The sequence below is a fragment of the Triturus cristatus genome, chromosome 5_2, assembly GCF_964204655.1.
Source record: "Triturus cristatus chromosome 5_2, aTriCri1.1, whole genome shotgun sequence".
Taxonomy (NCBI): domain Eukaryota; kingdom Metazoa; phylum Chordata; class Amphibia; order Caudata; family Salamandridae; genus Triturus; species Triturus cristatus.
The window spans coordinates 451,447,803-451,467,670 of record NC_140588.1 but is presented as its reverse complement, the minus strand read 5'-3'; the positions used below and the strand labels follow the sequence as shown (position 1 = coordinate 451,467,670).

General features: G+C 43.4%; 1 protein-coding gene across 3 annotated transcripts in view; it reads left to right on the top strand.

Annotated features, from left to right (window-relative positions):
- Window positions 1-19,868, top strand: part of BLVRA (biliverdin reductase A) — a 285,794-nt gene that overhangs the window by 79,076 nt on the left and 186,850 nt on the right. The window lies entirely within an intron of this gene.

The following is a 19,868-nucleotide window of genomic DNA, read 5'->3' as shown; positions in this document are numbered from 1 at the left end:
ACAGACCCAGTGAAAGTTAGCATAGGGAAGTTTTCAGAAATGCACCGCTTTGTGGTGTGTGACACCAGTCCTGGGAATTTATTAGGTAGGGACCTGTTGTGCAAAATGAATTGCACTATATTCTGTACTCCGGATGGAATAGCTTTTGAAACACCAGATGATGATGTATTGTACAAGATGACCATAGCTAATAGAGAAAATGAAGTTACTGAAACATATGCTCTATTCAACCCTGATGAATTACCTAAAGAATTGAGACAATCTGTAAAGGCAGAAGTTTGGGATTTCACTGGAGAAGATGTAGGGCTAATGAGAAATGTAGATCCAATCAAAATAACTGTAAAGGAAGGAGTAACATATCCAAATGTTCCGCAATACAAGTTGACACCTGAAATAATTGAAGGTGTATCTCCTGTAATAGAGAAAATGATCAGGCAAGGAATTTTGAGAGAAATAATGAGTAGTCCATGTAATTCACCGATAATGGGACTGAAAAAGCCTAATGGGAAATTCAGGATAGTGCAGGATCTGAGAAAAGTGAATAAAATTGTAGTATCATGCTGTCCCATTGTACCAAATCCATCAGTTTATATCAGATTCCCCATGATGCAGAATGGTATACAGTGATTGATCTGTGTCATGCTTTGTTTTCCATCCCATTGTATCACGACAGTCAGCAAATTTTTGCATTTCGTTTTGGTGAGCCTATTTTGGCATGGTGCCGAATCCCACAGGGGTATACAGAAAGCCCCTCAATATTCAATCAGCTATTAAAGAGGTCTTTGGAGAGTCTAGAAATGCCAGAAAGCTCTGTATTGGTCCAATACATTGACGACCTTTTGGTGGCGTCAAAAACATGTGAAGCTTGTGAGGTAGATACAATAGCCTTGCTGAATCATTTGGCAGATGGAGGACTTAAAGTGTCACCAACGAAACTACAGTTTTGCAAGAAGGAAGTGCAGTATTTGGGACATAACATTGAGAAAGGAATAAGGAAAATAACCATAGACAGAATCAGAATAATAAAAGGAATGAGGGCTCCCATGACTCAAAAAGAAGTGAGAATGTTTTTGGGAATGGTTGGATACTGTCGTCAGTGGATCGGCAACTTTTCCTTGATCGCAAAACCTTTGGTGCGATTAACGAGAAGTGATGTGAAAGATCCCCTTGAATTAAACACGGAAGAATTGGCAGCATTTACACAATTGAGAGATGGTTTGTGTGAAGCACCTGCATTAGGTATGCCTGACTATGAGAAAGAATTCAAGTTGTACTGCAGTGAGAGAAATGGATGTGCACTTTCTGTGTTGACCCAGAAGCATGGAAAAATGAGAAGACCAATTGCATATGTTTCATCAATGCTAGATCCAGTAGCTATAGGTTTACCTGGATGTTTGAAAGCGGTAGCTGCAACATGTCGAAGTTTGGAGCAGAGTGAAGGAATTGTGATGGGATATCCATTGAAAGTGTTTGTGCTCCATGATGTAGCAATACTGTTGACAAGGAGTCGTACTCAGTATATGACACACAGTCGGCTGACTAAGTATGAAAAGGTCATATTGGGTGCCACTAATGTGAGTCTTGCAAGATGTTTGAATGTGAATCCTGCAACTATGTTGCCTGATGCTGAGATTGTGGAAGTAAGAGATGACGTAGATCATGATTGTTTGGATGTACTTGATTTTTGTACAAAACCACGACCAGACATAAAAGATGCACCTTTGCCAGAAAGTGATTTTGTGATGTTCGTTGATGGGTCATGTTTGAGAACAGATGAAGGAGTGCTGAGTGCAGCGTATGCAGTATGCACAGTCGCAGCAGTAATAGAAGCATCATAGTTGAAAGGAGTGAAGTCAGCCCAGGTAGCAGAACTTGTGGCTTTGACTAGAGCATGCAAGATTGGGAAGAGTGTGAGAGTGACTGTGATAACTGACAGCCAGTATGGCTTTGGAGTCATCCACGACTTTGGCCAACTATGGCTACAAAGAGGTTTCCTAACCTCGAGTGGAACTCCTATTAAGAATGCAGATGTGGTTGGAATGTTGCTTGAGGCGATACAGCTGCCTAAACAATTGGCTGTTGTAAAATGTGCTGCTCATAGTCAAGGTGGTGATTATATTACCACCGGGAACAGGTATGCTAACAACATGGCACAGTATTGTGCACGAAATCAGAATTCGGCCAATCGGGCTAAGGAAAGAGAAATGTCTTCTTGCTCATTGATGTTCGCTAACATTGTGGGAACTTGGGAAGAGGTAAGACAATTGCAGGATGAGGCAGGAGATGAGGAAATGAGACAGTGGGTACAAGCAGGATGTGCCCCAAGAGAAAAGGATCATGTGTGGGTCTATCGAGATGGAAGACCAGTTATGCCTGATAGCATGATGTCTACCATGGCACGGATGTATCATGGCCAGGGACATATTGGGAGAGATGCCATGATCAGGTCATTTAAGCAGACCTGGTACAATGCAAAATTCAGACTTGTAGCAGAAAGTCTTTGTCAAAGATGCTTAATATGTCAGCAGTACAATCCTGGAAGGAAGACAGTAGTGAGTCTGGGAACAATAGGTCGAGAAGGAGGGCCTTTCACCAGAATGCAAGTAGATTTCATTAAGATGCCTCCCTCTAACAGACTGAGGTATGTTTTGGTTGTGGTCTGCCTATTCTCTAGGTGGGTGGAAGCATTCCCAACAAGAAGAAATGATGGGTTGACAGTAGCCAAGCTACTGCTGAGAGAATTCATCCCCAGGTTCGGGTTCCCAGTGACAATTGAGTCAGACCGAGGAGGACATTTCCATAATGAGATTGTAGGATTAATTGGTGAAGCATTGAATGTACAACAAAAACTACATTGTGCCTACCGACCAGAGGCTTTTGGTGTGGTTGAACAGATGAATGGAACTATCAAAAATAGACTAGGGAAAATGTGTTTGGCCACAGGTATGAAATGGCCTGATGTCTTGCCTCTAGTACTCATGACAATAAGGTCAATTCCAGACAGAACTACAGGATTGAGTCCTCATGAAATAATCATGGGACGTGCTATGAGACATGTATTTATACCAGTCAACAAGCTGATGACAATAACTTATGACATGGTGTTGGAATACTGTAAAGGCCTGGCTGACACAGTTCATTCTGTGTTTCATCAGGTTGGAGCAGATGCCACCACACTTGAAAAGAAGCCAGCCCATGATCTGAGCCCAGGTGATTGGGTAAGGATAAAAGTCCACAGAAGAAGAAATTGTTTGGTTCCAAGGTGGGGAAAACCACGACAAGTCATTCTGACCACGACCACAGCTGTGAAGTGTGCTGGACTGAAAAACTTGATCCATGCCAGTCATACATTGAGAATTCCAAATCCGGTGGACAGCACAGGAAAAGAATACTTTGATGAATCAGAATCAAGCACTGAGTCAGATGACGAAGGGTCAAAGACGCGAGAAAACTCTGAAAGGGGGGAAACAGAACAAAGTTCAGCCTTGGTTCCCAGAAGTAGCTCTCTGAGAAGAAGATGGCAGATTTCTGAATCCAGCGATTCTGGAAACGAGCAAGAAGCGCAGGGTTCTAAAAGAGAACACAGAAAGAAAAGAGTAAAGAGTACTGAAGACACAACAAAAGAAATTCGTGAAAAGGAAGTACCAGATGAGAGACTGAGAGAAATTCCACCTGAAGTAACAAATTTAAGTGAACAAGGGACAGGTACAGAGAGAGAGGGACAGATTTCTGCGGAAGACCCCCGAGGAGGTGTAGGGAACTGCAACATCCAGTTAGGTGAAGGGACAAGTAGCTAGCAGGAAGATTGCGTGTCGGAGATCCGAGGAGGGACAGAAGTAGGGAAAACAAAACAAGTGGTGGAAGAAGAATTCGCTGAAAAGACAAAGCAATTTGAGACAGAGTCTGAAGAGAGTGAAAATGAAATACCTGAAGGTCGAGTTCTAAGAAAGAGAGCTTGGAGGAATGAAAAGAATGACAAAGGAAGTAAAGTAAAAAGAGTTGCAAGAGATGATGTTTGGCCCAATAAAATAAGGAAATTGAGATATCGACTGACACGAGTGAATTCACCGAGAGTTGAACCGGTGAATGAAGTGACAAGTCAAGAGAAATCGAAAGATGAATTAACTGAAGACAAAGAGAGTAGAAGAACAAGGAAACCTAAACAGAAGTATAAGTCACCAGAATGGACGTACGTGGCTCTGCCTGAAAAGGGAGAAGAGGCAGATAGTCAAGGAAATCCAGAGGAGGCTGTACTGAAAGTGAATGAGGATGAATTAGAATCGGAAAGCCTGAGAGTTCTCTTGACCGACATTGGAGAAGAAGAAACGGAAATTCAGGAGAATCTGTATTTGGATAACGAGAGGAGAGTGAAGAATGATGAGATGCCAAACTGAATAAATTAGGAAAACTATTGATGATAAAAACAAAATATTGAATCAAAAGATAGAGACTGGTAGAACCGAATAGGTGTTAGAACCTTAGGTTAGGAAAACTAGTTGTGAAGTAAAAGAGGCTAAGTCAAAAGACACGGTCCATTTTAACAAAGATGGCTAACATAGAAAGTAGTAAAGGTAGATGTACATTCATGAAAAGATGGTGTAAAATGTGCTGTTGTTGTACAGGATTATTAATGTTTTTATGGAGCATCCTTGCTCTTGTTATTTCTTTTAAGGCCACTATAGATACATTAGAAGGACATAGTGAGAACAAAACTAATATAGGGAAGATTCCAAAGGTAGTTCCAACTAGAATAGATAATAACTATTTACATAAAGACAGGTCAATAACAGATTTTTCTAATAATGTGTTTTCAAAATTATTGTATGAATATGTAAAGACAATGGACGTACGGGACTGCTACGTATGTATGCAGTTACCTGCATCTGTTTCTGAGGGAGTGACATATCATCGCTTTCCGGCAACGTATGGAATAACATGTAGTGTAATAGCTAGTTTATTTTATGAGACAGGGTAATTAGAATATTATTTTTCAGATGTAGATAACATTTTTGCGCAAGTGCCTTCTTATAATAAATTAAACAAATTAAAACCTGCTAAGGTATTAGGTGAATTCTTCTTAGAAACTAAGGAACTAACATTAGAGTATATTTTTAGAAACAATTTAACATGCAGTTTGAAGAAGGAGGAAAAGACATTCTTAGACATGGTTGAGGAAAGAAGATTGAAAATGCAAAGAAAGGCAGCAGAAGGGAAAGTGGAGAAAACAGTCTGTGATATAGAGAAAGAAAAACATTAAAAAGGAGAAGCTAGTCCAACTATAGCTTTAGATTGGCCTCAGAAAGGGAAGTTTTGCATTCGAAGGAATCAAACTGTGTATGATAATTCTTTTCTAGGTAATAGTGAGTGCCATGATACATATCGAATCATGGGTGGATGGGGATTTAAAGGTGGTAAAGATCCAGTCTTTCCTGGATTATATTTTATTTGTGGGAACAGGGCATATTATCGTTTGCCAGACCATTGGTATGGCACATGTTACGTAGGCCTGGTCTTTCCGAAAAATGTTCATATGGATAGAGGAGAAGATGGTGTACATAGCTTAAGTAATCATTTAGCTAGGACTAAGAGAGAATCTTGGGCAGGAATTGTAGGTGACATTTTTCAGTCATTGATACCAGCAGTGGGAATATCTCTGAATGCAAACAAAATTTGAAAATTATCAACAGTAGTGGATCGCTTGTCAACAAGCACCGCTGGAGGATTTTTATTGGTTAACACTGAAATGGTTGCCATGCGTGCTATGGTAATGCAAAATCGACTTGCCCTTGATATATTAATGCCAAAAGAGGGTGGAGTCTGTGGAATGCTGAAAGTTGAACATTGTTATACTTACATTCCTGACGAAAGCAAAGATCTGAAAAATTATATTAAGAATATTACTGAATTGCATGATGAACTTGCACCACTGGAGGTTGAAGGTGGTTGGGAAAGAATTGGAAAGAAAATAGCTGCTATTAAGAATTTCTTAGTAAAAATAGGTAGTACTTTTATAGGTAAAATATTGTTTCCATTAACATGTGTAATCTGCATAATTTTAGTGATAAGATTAGGTTGTATGTGCAGTAGAAACAAGAAAAATAAGAAAGGAATAAAAAGCGAAAATTCAAAAAGAAAAGATAAGAAGCAAGAAAGAGAAATTGAGGAAATGGAATTGGAGGAGTGGAAGGAGTGTATGTACGAATCAGTAAAAAGAGAAGACGTAGGTGAAACTGAATTATGATTAAGAGCAAGAAAACATTTTAAAGATTCCGTAAGACAGAACAAAATTTTGGGTGGTGTGGTGATAAAATCACCAAAGGGGGGATTGCTGGAGCGGGTAATGCTTAAAAATTTTGTATGCCCACCCCATTTTGCATGTTGTTTTATTAATTAGATTAATTCATTAATTATAATCGAACTAATGGACTGGAGTGATGTGGTAAATATTTACCAACCATACTAGTATAAGGATTACACGTGGGATTTGCATCTGCATGGCTGAATTAATACGTGAATTAAATTTTGTACGCATACTAATGATAGACAATTAGAATATTGCATGATATATGTTGCTTTTGTGATGTAATTGTGATTCGTGCTTTATTTATTAAGTATAAACCGCACTGAGTGTTGCTTTTGCTAGATAAATACATACACATATGGGTATTAGCAAGGTAATAACATTTAATTAGTCATTTCTATGTATTAATTACGTTTTTGTGTTTCTTTGCTTAAGTTGACCATTTTGGCCTATCGAAAGATGGCTGCCTGGGTGCCTAACCCGACTGCCGACGCTGAACAAGGCTTGGGTGAAGTGCGCCTGTGCTGACAACTGCTACACAGTGGCCTCGCCATGACCCCAGATGAACATGTACCCTTCAAGGTTGCCCTGGTACACAAGCCAGCTTTTCTGAATGAACAATAATGTGCTACTAAAAAACCGGAAAAATCAAGTATAATGACATCAGAGACTTTATTTCTATGGGAATCCTGTCAGACGATTTCAATTGACCAATCAGAACATTTGAAGACTCGTTTTCGATACAAATTGTCAATGATTTTTACTATAAATTAGGGTAGAATAGAGAGGTTGGTGCGGGTTCGTTTCTGGCCTTTCTCGATTTCCTGACGTTATGCTGACGGAGAGGACGGTGACACTGCAGGACAGCTGATTGCCTGAATCTTTGATGAACTGAATTAATGCCCAAAATCCTGATGAACTGAATTTACTAAATTTGATGGGCATAGATTTGCGAGACTGCCAGATTTGACATAGAGGACAACATTTAGCCAGAATCGGTAAATATGAATGGCAACTTGATCAAATGAATGATTTAATTTGCAATATTAATATAAAAGTGAAATTGAATATCTACAGAAATGAGTTGGGTTGTTTATTCATTGAAATGTGTTAATGAAAAGGTTAATTAGGGAATTAGAAATTAAGCTAAACCTGCAACTAACTGATCCATCCCGATTTATGAGGAGAATACAAAAGGTGAAGTTTAGGCCTAATGAGAAACAGAAGGTGGTGTAGATTTGTCGTTCATTAGGGTAGAAGTGGTATTTCCTTCTCATTTCCAGCCTTTGGAGAATAATCGCCTCCCACACGGACTGATGGTGAGTGAATGTTGGTGTTATGGGCCCCACCAGTGAATGTATGGATAATGTGTGTATGTGAGATCTTTGGTCTGTGACGGAGGGAGGGATTTTGCACTCTACGCTAGAGCAGGTGCATTGTATGTGAAAGATAGGAGATGCCCTGATGTGTGTGGGATGTCCGGATAGTGAATTACAGCCAATTTCATTTTTCACCATTGCAAGGTTATCTGTTCCCATAGGCCAGAATGGGCAGTTTCATCATAACATCTTATAATCCTAACTGACCCTAGGAACAAGATAGGAAAATAAAGCTTAGTATGCCTGAACTCAGAATGTTGAAATACATCTTTTAGTGTGGGTGATTTTTACATTCGGTGTTTGAAAATACCACTTTTAGAGAGTAGGTATTTCCTTGTCTAACCATCCAGTATTCCTCTGCTAGGTTTGTGTATTCCATGTCTGGTTTGTGAGTGACAGGGGGCTAGGGAGAGCTTTGGCTCCAGCAGTCTGATGAGTCAGGGCTGGGCTGAATAGGACCTGGGTTGAATAGAGAGTAGGGGGAGATTTCCTTTCACTTGCCTGAGCCTACATAGAATAGAGAATATGGGGAGGAGATTTATTTTCAGCTACCTGGGCCAGGTCTGCTTTCAACAATGCTGTCTCCATCTCCTGCCAGGAAGCTGCACCAGGGAGGACAGAACTGGTTTTGGCTGGGTACAGACACTCTCTGCCTTCAGAGAACAAAGGATTTTGTAGTATAAATATGGGGGCCCAGACCCCAGAACTTTAGATCACTTTTGGGAATCGAGACGGACCTTTGCCAAGGAGAGAAACCAAGGATGCTGAAGAAGGAGACTGCCCCTGTGCTGGTGACTGTTTGGGGTTGGCCTGCAGTGGTTACCAAGTAAAGGAGAAAAGGAACTTTGTGGAAGATTTCCAAGGGCTTGAAGTTGAGCTTGCCTCCTGTTCTGAAGTCTCAAGGCCACAAAGACTTCACCACCAGCTCCTCCTCAATTTCCTTGCTGGAAATTCTGCCTGCAGAGAAGTGCCTGCCGTTGTTTTGGGCCCTCTGGAGATTGTGTGTTGCTGTGAGCTGGAAGTGCGACGCAACGAGGAAGAAGCGTGTCGCCGCCGCAGCAATTGCCGTCACATCGCCGAAGAAGCGTGCCGCCGCCGCAGCTGGTTGCCCTTGCATCACCGGAGAAGCGTGCCGCAGGGCCTGTTGCGGCTCGATAAACCATTGATTTCGCCGCACGGCTGTGGGGCGTGCACACATCACATCCACATGTTCGCATCGCATCAAAGACACCATTTTAACGCATTGGACCGGATCGTCGCATCGCATCGAGGCGCCACCTTGTCGCAACGCACCGGATCACAGTAAGAAACAGACTCTTCGCCTCCTCTCCGGTAAGGAACAGACGCATCGCATCCCCTGTGCTGCAGTAAGGAACAGGTGCGCCGCCTCCCCCGAAGAAAGGAAATGACGCATTTATGTTGCGTTACGCATCCAAGGTACTTTGAGAGTAAAGTGTTGCATTTAACATCTACATTGAACTAAGCTATTTTTACCATCTGAAAGTCATATTTTTGAATACTGTATTGTGGATTTTTGTCGTTTGGTCTTGTGTTAAGTCTAGATAAAGATTACTTATTTTTCTAAACTGGTGTGGTGTTCATTTGTAGTGTTTTCACTGTATTACTGTATGTGTTCACAAATGCTTTACACATTGTCTCTGAGAAAAGCCTGCCTGCTCGTGCCAAGGTACCAAGGGGGTGAGCAGGGCTTATTTTAGGCGTGTAGCCCCCTTACCCTGACTAGAAGCAAGGGCCCCTACTTGGTCAAAGGTACCTAACTCTGCCAACTAGAGACCCACCATTTCTAACAGCGCCTCTATCTGAGGGTGGAAGAGGATGTGGCACTAACTAAAGTCCTGCTGAGTTTCCAACTGGGGAACCAGGTTCGAGTCTTGGCGTTGGTTCAACATCCCGTGATTCTGGGAAAATCACTTAACCTACCTGTGCCTAAACAAAATATAATAATAATAAAGTAGTATATGCCCTTGTGTAATGTAACTGGTGCTCATGTAAAGCACTCCAATACCTTCGGGTCGAGTTCGCACTATATAAAACCACAACAAAAAAAATCCATCATCTCACACACCTCTTTATCCAACACACGTCTATGTGCTGCGTCCCATAGCATAATAACTACATCTCAATAGTCAACACCTACTACATGGAAACACTTTCCCCAAAGAATCAAGAAACAAAGCCAACGTCCTTCCAACAACACACACTAAAGGTAGCTTGCTGCCACCTGGTGACGGAGACAAGCGTTTCTGTGCGCCACATAGGGGTAATAAACGCTATATAAATGCTGCACTACAGGTGGCCCTATGTCACCTGTGACATTTACTGCAAGTCTGGCATCTTAAGTTAACAACACTGAACATTCTGTGGCTTATAGCTTCAAGCTGTACATTACAGACATTAGTAACACTGGACAATGTTGTGGCATACATGAAGTGCCACGGTTGGGCAATGGTCGCAGCTCTTTCAATGTTCATGTCCATTCCCTCCTGCAAACTAACCTGCATGCCAGACTCTGCTTGACGAAAGTCATGGCTCATCCTTGGAGATAAATGTAGTAAACACCACCGATCCACCAGCTACACTTCACTCCCCATTGATAGACAGAACGGTTTGAGGGATCCCGTGACAACGGCGACTGGTTAGCTCGTATACCGCCCTCTCATTGGTCGTTAATTTAGACGCTTTTGCTTAGTGAGTTTCAGTGCTCCTTCGAGACTAAAGTGTACTAAGTCAACCACGCTCCACCTGTGTGTCACAGCGGGGACACATTGAATCTGCGGAACACCGAACTGAGCCTATTAGTTTCTTCTACATATTCAAAACCAAGAACCGGTGCAGGTCACCACCAGAGAAATAGGACAACATGTTCACAGTGGCTGTAGACACTGAAAAGAGATGATAACAACATCACTCTTCGACCTACAATAACTTGCAGCCCGTACAACTATAATAGAAGTATTTGCAATGCAATAGGTTTCGCATTTACGCGAGTTTAAGCTATTGGCATTGTTAATGACAATGCCTTTTATTTATGTTTTAAAAACAAAAATAAAAGGCATTTTTATTTGCAATGTAAATAGCTAAAACTCGCGTAAATGCGAGACCTATTGCATTGCACATGCTTGTTAGATTAGTGATTTGAAACGCTCCCTTTCGGCCCGCGCAGCAAATTAACAAAAGAAACAAGCACGGCCGCTAAAGTGAAAGTGGCCCGCGCTGCAAATAAAAAAAAATGGTGCTTACCGACTTATGAAGGAAACCGTGTAACGCCACAAGTAAAAGATACAGTCCTCATGGGAGGGAACAAATGGCGACAGAGCAGTAACTAGTAAAGACTAACAAGCCTCATTATCAATCGGAAGCTAGCATTTACCAAGAACAATGACACCAGCCAATTGAAAATATGGGCAGAGAGAAGGCAAAGCTTCCACAGCATACTCGACTACTGCACGTGCGCTGCCGCTAGGCTCGACCTAAAAAAGGAGACATACCGTGTAACAACCAAGTAAAGGGGCCAGCTATGGGGGGATACAAATGACGACATGGCCACATGGCCATACTAAAGAGAGACTAACAATCCTATTACGGAATCAGACGACAGCAGTTTCGAAGGACAAAAACACAAGCCAATGACAAATGTGGGCAGGGCTTCTCTTCCTTACAGTACCTACAACAGATCCTCAGAGCAACGCTTGCGCGCTGGCTCAGGCTCGGCCTAAAAATAGGGATGAGCTTGTGAATAGCAAAAACAAATAGTATACAAAACGTATAATTTTACTTTTCTGAATCAGTCTCATAATTGCACACACTCTAAAGACATGCTGATTATGCAGGCTGCCTTGTATCCACTGCAAACAGCGTGAGAGCCAACCCAGAGAACTTCAAGAACCTTTAAGCTACGTAATAGCCCCCGTCCCCCTTTCCATCGGCTACGGCTAGGCAGTGCGCATGGCAAGCAAGAAAGCAGATAAGCAGATGCAGTCAGTAGGGCGAGAATCGCTACCCTATATGACGATTTAATACCGTCTGCAGCTGCAATCAACAAATTGTGCGTTCAACGCTTTACCTGTTTCACACGGTAAGTGCAGTGAAGTTTCACTTCTGTCCTAGGAAAAAGTGACTAGCAATTCTGAGATGAGATGCGGAGGTAGGAAATTCCATATAATCTGCCTCGTGTTTCCTGTACGCCTGTGCACGAATGGCGAGTCCTACTACTGGTGATTTGGACTTCTAATACATGGAGATATGCTACTGTTTCAAGATGGCTGCTCTATTTACCCGTGCAGCAGTTCCGCACCTCGTGATGTTTCACTTTTATCTTTACTTTTTGCACGTTTCCCAATTAGTTCGGAAACTAAATACATTTACAGTGACTTGAAAAAAAAATGTAGCTCAAGCCTGCATCTCGTTCAATTACTTCTAGAAGTTAGTAAGGGGTTTCAACGACTGCAGAGGCCATATTGAAACGCAATGCGATATAATACTTTCTGATGTCCGCAGCGCCCTTTAGCAGGACTGAGGTCGGCGCCGGCGGCAGGCACGTGATGCGGCTCAGCACAAGCGAGCGCTCCCAAAATCCATTTACGGGCTTTTAACATTTTAAACTTTTACAATAAACGTGTTCATGCATTAGCAATATGATTTCCCTTCTATAATATCGACGATCTCCTAGTACGTCATCAATGCACGGACACAGTAAACGATAATACGCGAAGCATTCTCTATTAGAGACATAAAAGCATCAGCGTGTAAAGAAAAGCTACAGATATTTGCTAATAGTTCCTCTTTTGAAACCCTTCCGGGTGCACGAAAGGTATTTCTCGCGGCGGGGTTTTCGAACTACCTATGCAATCAATAATGACGTTTAAGCTAAATCGAGACCGATTTGTCAAGTTTAGAAAGATAATAGGGAATTTTGCGCAAACTTTTTTAAAAGTATTATTTCCTGGGCCTTGCAAATAGGGTTGCCATCTTTGCTGGAAAAAAATATCAGCTTTTAACAATGATAGAAGTTTCAACACCTGCCTACATAACATTAGGTAAGATATGCAGAGATAGTGCCACTCTCCCAGCTGCAAATGAGCGTGCGGTGCGCACTACAGATATTTATATGCTTCTATATAACACCCACCACCTGAGCACAGTCATCGTCATCAGAAATGACAGAGTATAATCACAAACTGACTTTTCATAAGGTGGTTTAAGCGAAAGAGCGACTTGTCACATAAACTCTTAGGCTGCAGAGAGAGCTTTTGCTGCATATGTGAGCGAATGAATGAATGATCCTGAGAAAATTAATATATTTTGAGGTAGCAAGCAATTTCCCATGTCGGCCTAAACTGAGCTTGATGCAGACCAATACATATGTGGATCCTGCTTGGCTATTGGGAACATTTTCCTTAGGTTCAGATGTTTATCTGCAATAAAAGGTATTGTAAGCATGTTGACTTGCGCACGACTGGTGCCCTTCGACATTCACGAAGGCAACTGATAGGTTTGAAATACCACAACGGTTTTATACTTAAATAGCCTTGCACTCCTTTAGAATATCTCTCCTGTTAACCGGATGCTGAGAGCACTTTCCAGGTTAAGCACTGAATGCCTCACGTACTCCGTGAAGATTTTTAGTTTTTGCAGATTGATATAGCTCAAACTCTACCCGAAGGTATTGGAGCGCTGTACATTAGCACCAGTTACGTTACATAAGGACACATTCATTACCCCCTCATGGGTCCTCCCCCCTCCCAGTCCTTACTACGTGAGGCAGTCCTGCCTCCACCCAGCCAATCAAAACGCCAGAAATCCAAAGTTCAAAGGTTACATAAGCCCCTCCCACCCACCCACCGCCATTCCTATTTTTTTCTTGCTCCGACGGCAGTCGGAACGCTGTTGCTCCCGGTTCCTGTCTCTGTTCTGGTTTCTTTTGGATGGTTTGTCGGTGCCGTGAGTGTTTCTTTTGCATTTTTTAAAAGCTTCTGATGTTTGAATTCTATGTCAGGACAGGAGGCTCCGATTATGCTTTCTCATTTCTTTATTAGAAATGCTCAGCAGCCAATTAGAAGAAACGTTAGATAAAAGAAAACGACAGTACCCATGAACACCAGGGTACCACGTGACCAACCATAGAGTCCCCCATATAAAAGGTCATGTAGATGGTAGTACGTCCTCTTTCTTTGCTGCTCCGCAGCCAGTTAAGTGCTTCATTATATATATTTTCTTGTCTTGGGCTTTGTGAAACTGTTGCGCTGCTTATTTCATTGTATGCACTGTAGCGCTGCTATGCGTTGTATCCCTCGTGCTCGCTCGCGCTCTTAGTTTATTTTTGCATAAGTCGCGAGGTTAGCGGTCGGGGTTAACGGGAGCGTGGGCTCACCTCCCTGGGTCCAGGTGCATTTGCGCCCGTGTCTTATTCATTGAACTAGTGGAGCGGGAGAACGGGGGCTGGAGGACTTGCGCGCTATGCGCGCAAGCTCCTCTTTTAATTTCTGACGAGGCGGCCGTTACCGCGCATGCGCGGTGGCCATTTTGTGTGTTTTCTTCCGTGTTTTCACATGGAGCTTGCATTTTAGACGGTTGTCCTCACAGCGCTTGCCCACAGCCTCGTTTTTACTTAGCCCCGACTACGCCTTTTGCACTTTATAAGCATTGGGCTGTATAACAGCGCATGGGCTCTGCCTAGAGTGATTATTTTGTTTCAGCAAGCCCTCCCTCCACATTTAAATCTTACAGTGTCCAGGTTTTACCAGTCCTGCTGGCTTGCTGTGGGGGTTTTCACTCCCCCTGCATTGTGCCTTTGGCATTTCTATTATTTATGTGTCATCTTGTGGGCATTACTGTCACAGTACTGTGTCATTATGGAAGAATACCTTGATGAAGATGACTACTCTTATGAGGATGACGACTCTAGTATACTAGAACATGATTTGGTGTAAGCATTGGACCAGGGTGTACAACACTCAGTTAATAAAGCACTTGCCTGTGCTATCAACCCCTTAAAACGTCATTTGACTCAATACGCCAAACAACAGGGCTGGTTGCCACCCTCCCGATTGTCCAAGTCTCCAGCTAATCCACATAGGTCGGATTTTAAGAAATTGGCTAAAACTCTAGCCACAGATAAGTCTTCCTCCTTGACCTCGGTGGGTGCTTCAGCATCCTCCGGAATTTTAACAGACACTGAAGGTACTCATTCCTCACCCTCTGATCAGGATATTCCACCGCCACGTAAGAAGTCTCGTAAGGAGCATTATGTTGATGCTCCTACTCATCCTCCGGTACTTCGAACCTTCAGACGTCTATCATCCGCATACCTCTTCCTGGCTTCCTTCTCCTGCTGTGGCAGAATATGTACAGGCACACATTTGGCAACCCTTTGAAAAAGATGTCAGGGCTTGCCTTTGGTCCGAGTGTCCTCGCCCAGATCTCGCCGATCATTTAGCAGACACACCGGAGATTGATCCTACGATGGTCTCCTATCTTAAAAAAATTCGCAAAGATCCAAAGAAGGGTCTTGACAGATCCTGGCGCTCCTGTCAGGATAAACTGGGCCCACTCACAAAGATTTTGGATCTTGGGTTTAAGGCCAAAGAATCTTCGTCTCTTGTGGACCCTGATGAGCTTATTAAGTGGTCTCAGAGGGCTATTTGCCAGTTGGGTAACGCTAACTGTGCAATTTCCAGCGAGCGTCGTCGCTCAATTCTCCTTAAATTGGATCCTAAATTGGCGGAACTCTCCACATCTGAGTCCGGTCCTGTAGCTCAGGGTCTGTTATTCGGCCAGCCTTTTCTAAAAGAACTTACCAAGTTTGTAGCAACTTTCAGCGGTCTTGATAAAGCCCAGGCTTCGCTACGGCGTGCACTTCGTCTGGTTTTTGCCAGGGCCGGACGACATAGGGGACGCTCGTTCGGCCGTGGATCTCAACAATTCTCCCAGAGGGGATTCCAGTCCCAAAGAGGCGGTGGTCAGGATACAGGCTACAACTCCCGTTCCTATTTCTATCCCTCTCGCAAAGGGAGAGGACAATTTCGTAAGGGACGTTCAAATGGATACCAAGGTGCCTACCAAGATTCCAACACTTCAGGTGAGCTTGATTCCTTTTTAGGTCGAGGACTACCGGTCTGCCGAAGGCAGAACCGGAAGTCGGAGATTTTATGTTTCCTAGAGTGGCTCCTTAGCCCGCCTCTCTTTTTGCTTCTCCTCCATTGGCTGGTTCCCTAAACGGAGGCCAGCCATTGGAGGAGAGAGCCGTCCCTCCAAATAGGCTCCGTCTTTTTCAGATTCGGGGGCGTGTTCCTGCTGTTCTTTCCACTTTTTAGCCATGCCCTTTTTCGAACAGCAGGAACACGCCCCCGAATCCGAAAAAGTTTGGAAGCTCCCATCCGCCATTTTTTATCCATCGTCTGGCCGTGAGGATCTTCTTGCTGTTGCTCTCTCGCGCTGCCCGCCTAGTTGGTTTGTTGACTCCTCTCGCGTCTACCACGACATTCAGGTAAGTTCTTTCGTAAACAAATATAACCTCGTGGTTTACGGATCTTAGTCACGTTAAACCACACTGTGTTCAGGGGTGACAGAGGGTGAACAAACAGCGTCGTGGCGACTCTGCTTTGTCGCCTTTGTACACCGATGTTTGGTAAGTGTTTATATTCCTGAGACGTGACTAAAAGAGGGTCGGTGAGTCGACACCCGAGTACAGAGCTTAGAGTTTATTTTTGTCTTGTCATATCCCAGTGTTATCTGGTGTAACTTTCGCCTTTACCACCTCTCCCCAGGCGCCGTTGGGTGTTTAGGGGACGGGGGGCATCGAGCTGTCTACAAATACCTGCAGGATGAGGAGGATGCCGTCACTTCCCACCCACCCTCCTTCGACGAGCCTGCTTCGTTATGTTTTTTTTTGCTCTGTTAATTAGCAGCTGCAGTAGTTCTTCTCTCATTTTGTCCCTGGCGGCTTTTTGTGTCGAGGGTGTCGCACCTTCGTCACACTGCAGACGCGCAGAAGAGACGGAACGTCTCACCTCGTATATCAAACTGGCGCACTTTAGCGATGCATACATTAATTTCTGGAGAAAAAAACAATTTACATATTTTATGCATTCTCTTAATCTCTTCCTGCGGTGCGTTATTGTACTATTTACAACTCTACATGCACCCTCTCAGACGTTCTCTTCTTAACAGTCTGTGTCATCCACTATTTTGGATTTTTTTTTTCTTTTGCTGTCGCAGGCGCTTTACCCTGTCCTTGTTAATGGTCGGTATCAGGACAGGGTGATTCATTTCCAAGTGGTTATGAGACCTTTGGTTGACAAGTAGAGTGGGGAGGAAGAGCAATGCTGGAGTCATGTATCGGCAGTCAGTATAGCATGCATGCAATTAGCATCTCTTGGCGTCCTCACAGGGCGTGTTTCAAGGGTGTAGATGGGCCAACATGTAATTTCGGTTGTTCCCTGCCAGGAGCTGCTGGTGACGATCGCATTTCAAGTAAAACATAGTTTTATGGTTTTCCTAATTCTCAGCTTTCACAGCTCGGGATCCGAGAGAAACGTAAGTGTTCCAGCACCTCTAAAATTGTCGAGATGGTGAGCTCACCCTTTATTTCTGCTCTAGAAACCGCCTCCCTCCGCTGTAAAGCTCCACACAAGGCCGCATGTGCCCTGCTTATCAGACGGATGCCGATTTCCCCTACCTCGGCTTTTCGGACCTTGGCCCATGTTTTAAGCCTTTGACTTACAGATCGTAGAAGCGCACATTATTTTCAAATTCCCCTTGCAGATTCTGTTCTCATGAGTGCTATAGGTCGAGTTGCTTTCCTTCCAACAATTTCCATGCCAAGGTTCAGTTAAGATATTTGATTGAGTAATTTACTCTCTTCATTTTGGGGGCTTGGTTTAAAGCGAAATATTGGGAATATAAGAATGTTTTCATTTTAAAACATAGGAACTTTGGTTGAGAATTGTACATACCAACTGGTAATTCAGGAAAATGAACATTTTCCCCTTAAAAGATTTGTCTCGGGTAAAGTAGCAACAATAGTGTTGGGGGTGAAATTAACAAGACTTTTCAGGTAAGGTTCGTGTTCCCGCAGGAATCATTTATACAAAGTAGGATCAGGATAAAGGGCAGGAAGTGGTCCTTAGTATATATTCACAATTATGAAAGGGGCAGAAAGTGTCAAGCATGTTATTGTCAGCCATGTCCTGCTTTTCGGGGTTCACACCAGTATATTTCCCCTAACCCCTATATTTCGTTTCTGCCTTTGCGGAGTGAAGGAAATTGGACAGTTGTTTCCTGACCCCTTTCCTGAGTTGGACTTTTTAGTGGTGATGATATAGTTAGTTCTAGACAACATGACATAACTCTCTCTACCTCACTAATCCACTCTATCTCACTACCTCACTATCTCACAACTTCTCTCTCTCAAAACATCACTACCTCACTCTCTAGCTCACAACTTCACTCTCTCTCTCACTACCTCAATCACTCTCTATCTCACTAACTCACTTTCACTCTCTCTTTCACTACCTCTCTCTATCTCACTACATCACATCACTCTATGCTTATATATCACTACCTCACTCTCTATCTACCTCACTCTCTATCTCACTACCTCACTCTCTATCTCACTACCTCACTCTCTATCTCACTACCTCACTCTCTATCTCACTACCTCACTCTCTATCTACCTCGCTCTCTATCTTCCTCGCTCTCTATCTACCTCGCTCTCTCTCACTACCTCGCTCTCTATTTCACTACCTCGCTCTCTATTTCACTACCTCGCTCTCTATTTCAATACCTCACTCCCTCTCTCTATCTCACTACCTCACTCTCTCTCTGCTAATGCAATAGGTATCACATATGCAAAAAAAAGCTAATGCCAATAGAAATGACAATGCCATTTATTTAGGATACAAAAATGATAAAAAAAATAATAAGCAATACCAATAGCTCTACCTATAATATTGCCGAGACCATTGCATTGTAAATGCTTGTTCCGATGGGGTTCTGGGGGGCAGAATCAGATTTTTTTCTGCACAATTGGCGTCTAATCTCCAACGATGCTTGGGTACTGCAAACCGTTCAGGGTTACAAAATAGAGTTTTATCAGCCCCAACATCAATCCCACCCTCCAAGTCCTCTAGTTTTCTCTCTTCAGGACCAGGGGTTCATTTCGGCAGAGATCGAGTCTCTTCCTCAAAAAGGGGCAATCATTCAAACTATTCCACATCCCCATGGGTTCATCAGCACTATTTTTCTGGTGCAGAAAAAAAGGGGCGGTTCCCGTCTGGTTCTCAATTTGAAGGACTTCAACGGAGGTGTCGTTTACAGACACTTCAAAATGGAGGGGATTCATCTATTGCGCGATCTTCTTCGTGAGTGGGATTGGATGGTTCGCCTCGACCTCAAAGATGCGTACTTGTCGATTCCCATTTTCGAGCCACATCGTCGGTTCCTTCAATTCAATTGGCTGGGAACTTGGTACGAATACAAGGTTCTCCCGTTCGGCCTCTCGTCGGCACCTTGGTGCTTCACGAAACTTCTGAGGCCCGTCGTGGAATGTTTGCACGCTCGGGTGTTCGCTTAATAATATATCTGGACGACCTTCTAATCATGGCAGACTGTCCCCTCACAGTCTTGACGCATCTGGAGTGGTCTATCGACCTTTTACAATCTCTGGGTTTTCTGGTGAACCCTCAGAAATCAATCTTGATTCCATCACAGGTGATAGACTTTCTGGGCTTCCAAGTGAATTCTCTTTTCTGTCAACTTCTCTTACCCAATCAAAAGATTCGGTACATCAAGAGGGAATTGATGTCGGTTCTTTCCAGACAGACTGTGTCGTTGAGATCGTTAGCACGTGTTGTCGGTCTATTGGCGTCCTCCATTCAGGCGATTTTCCCGGGTCCTCTGCATTACAGGGCACTCCAACGTTTGAATATCCGTCATCTCCAAAAAGGTCTTCGCTATTCCGATCTAATTCCTCTTTCCGAGGAAGCGAAAAGGGAGATGCAATGGTGGTTAGCCCACATGGAGGCCTGGAATGGGCGAGCCGTGTTCGGCTCATCTCCGGATCTGGTGATAGAGTCCGATGCCAGTCTGTGGGGCTGGGGAGCCTGGTGCGGTCCCGTCTCGACCGGGGGTCGGTGGTCCTCCCAGGAATTGTCTCTTCATATAAACTG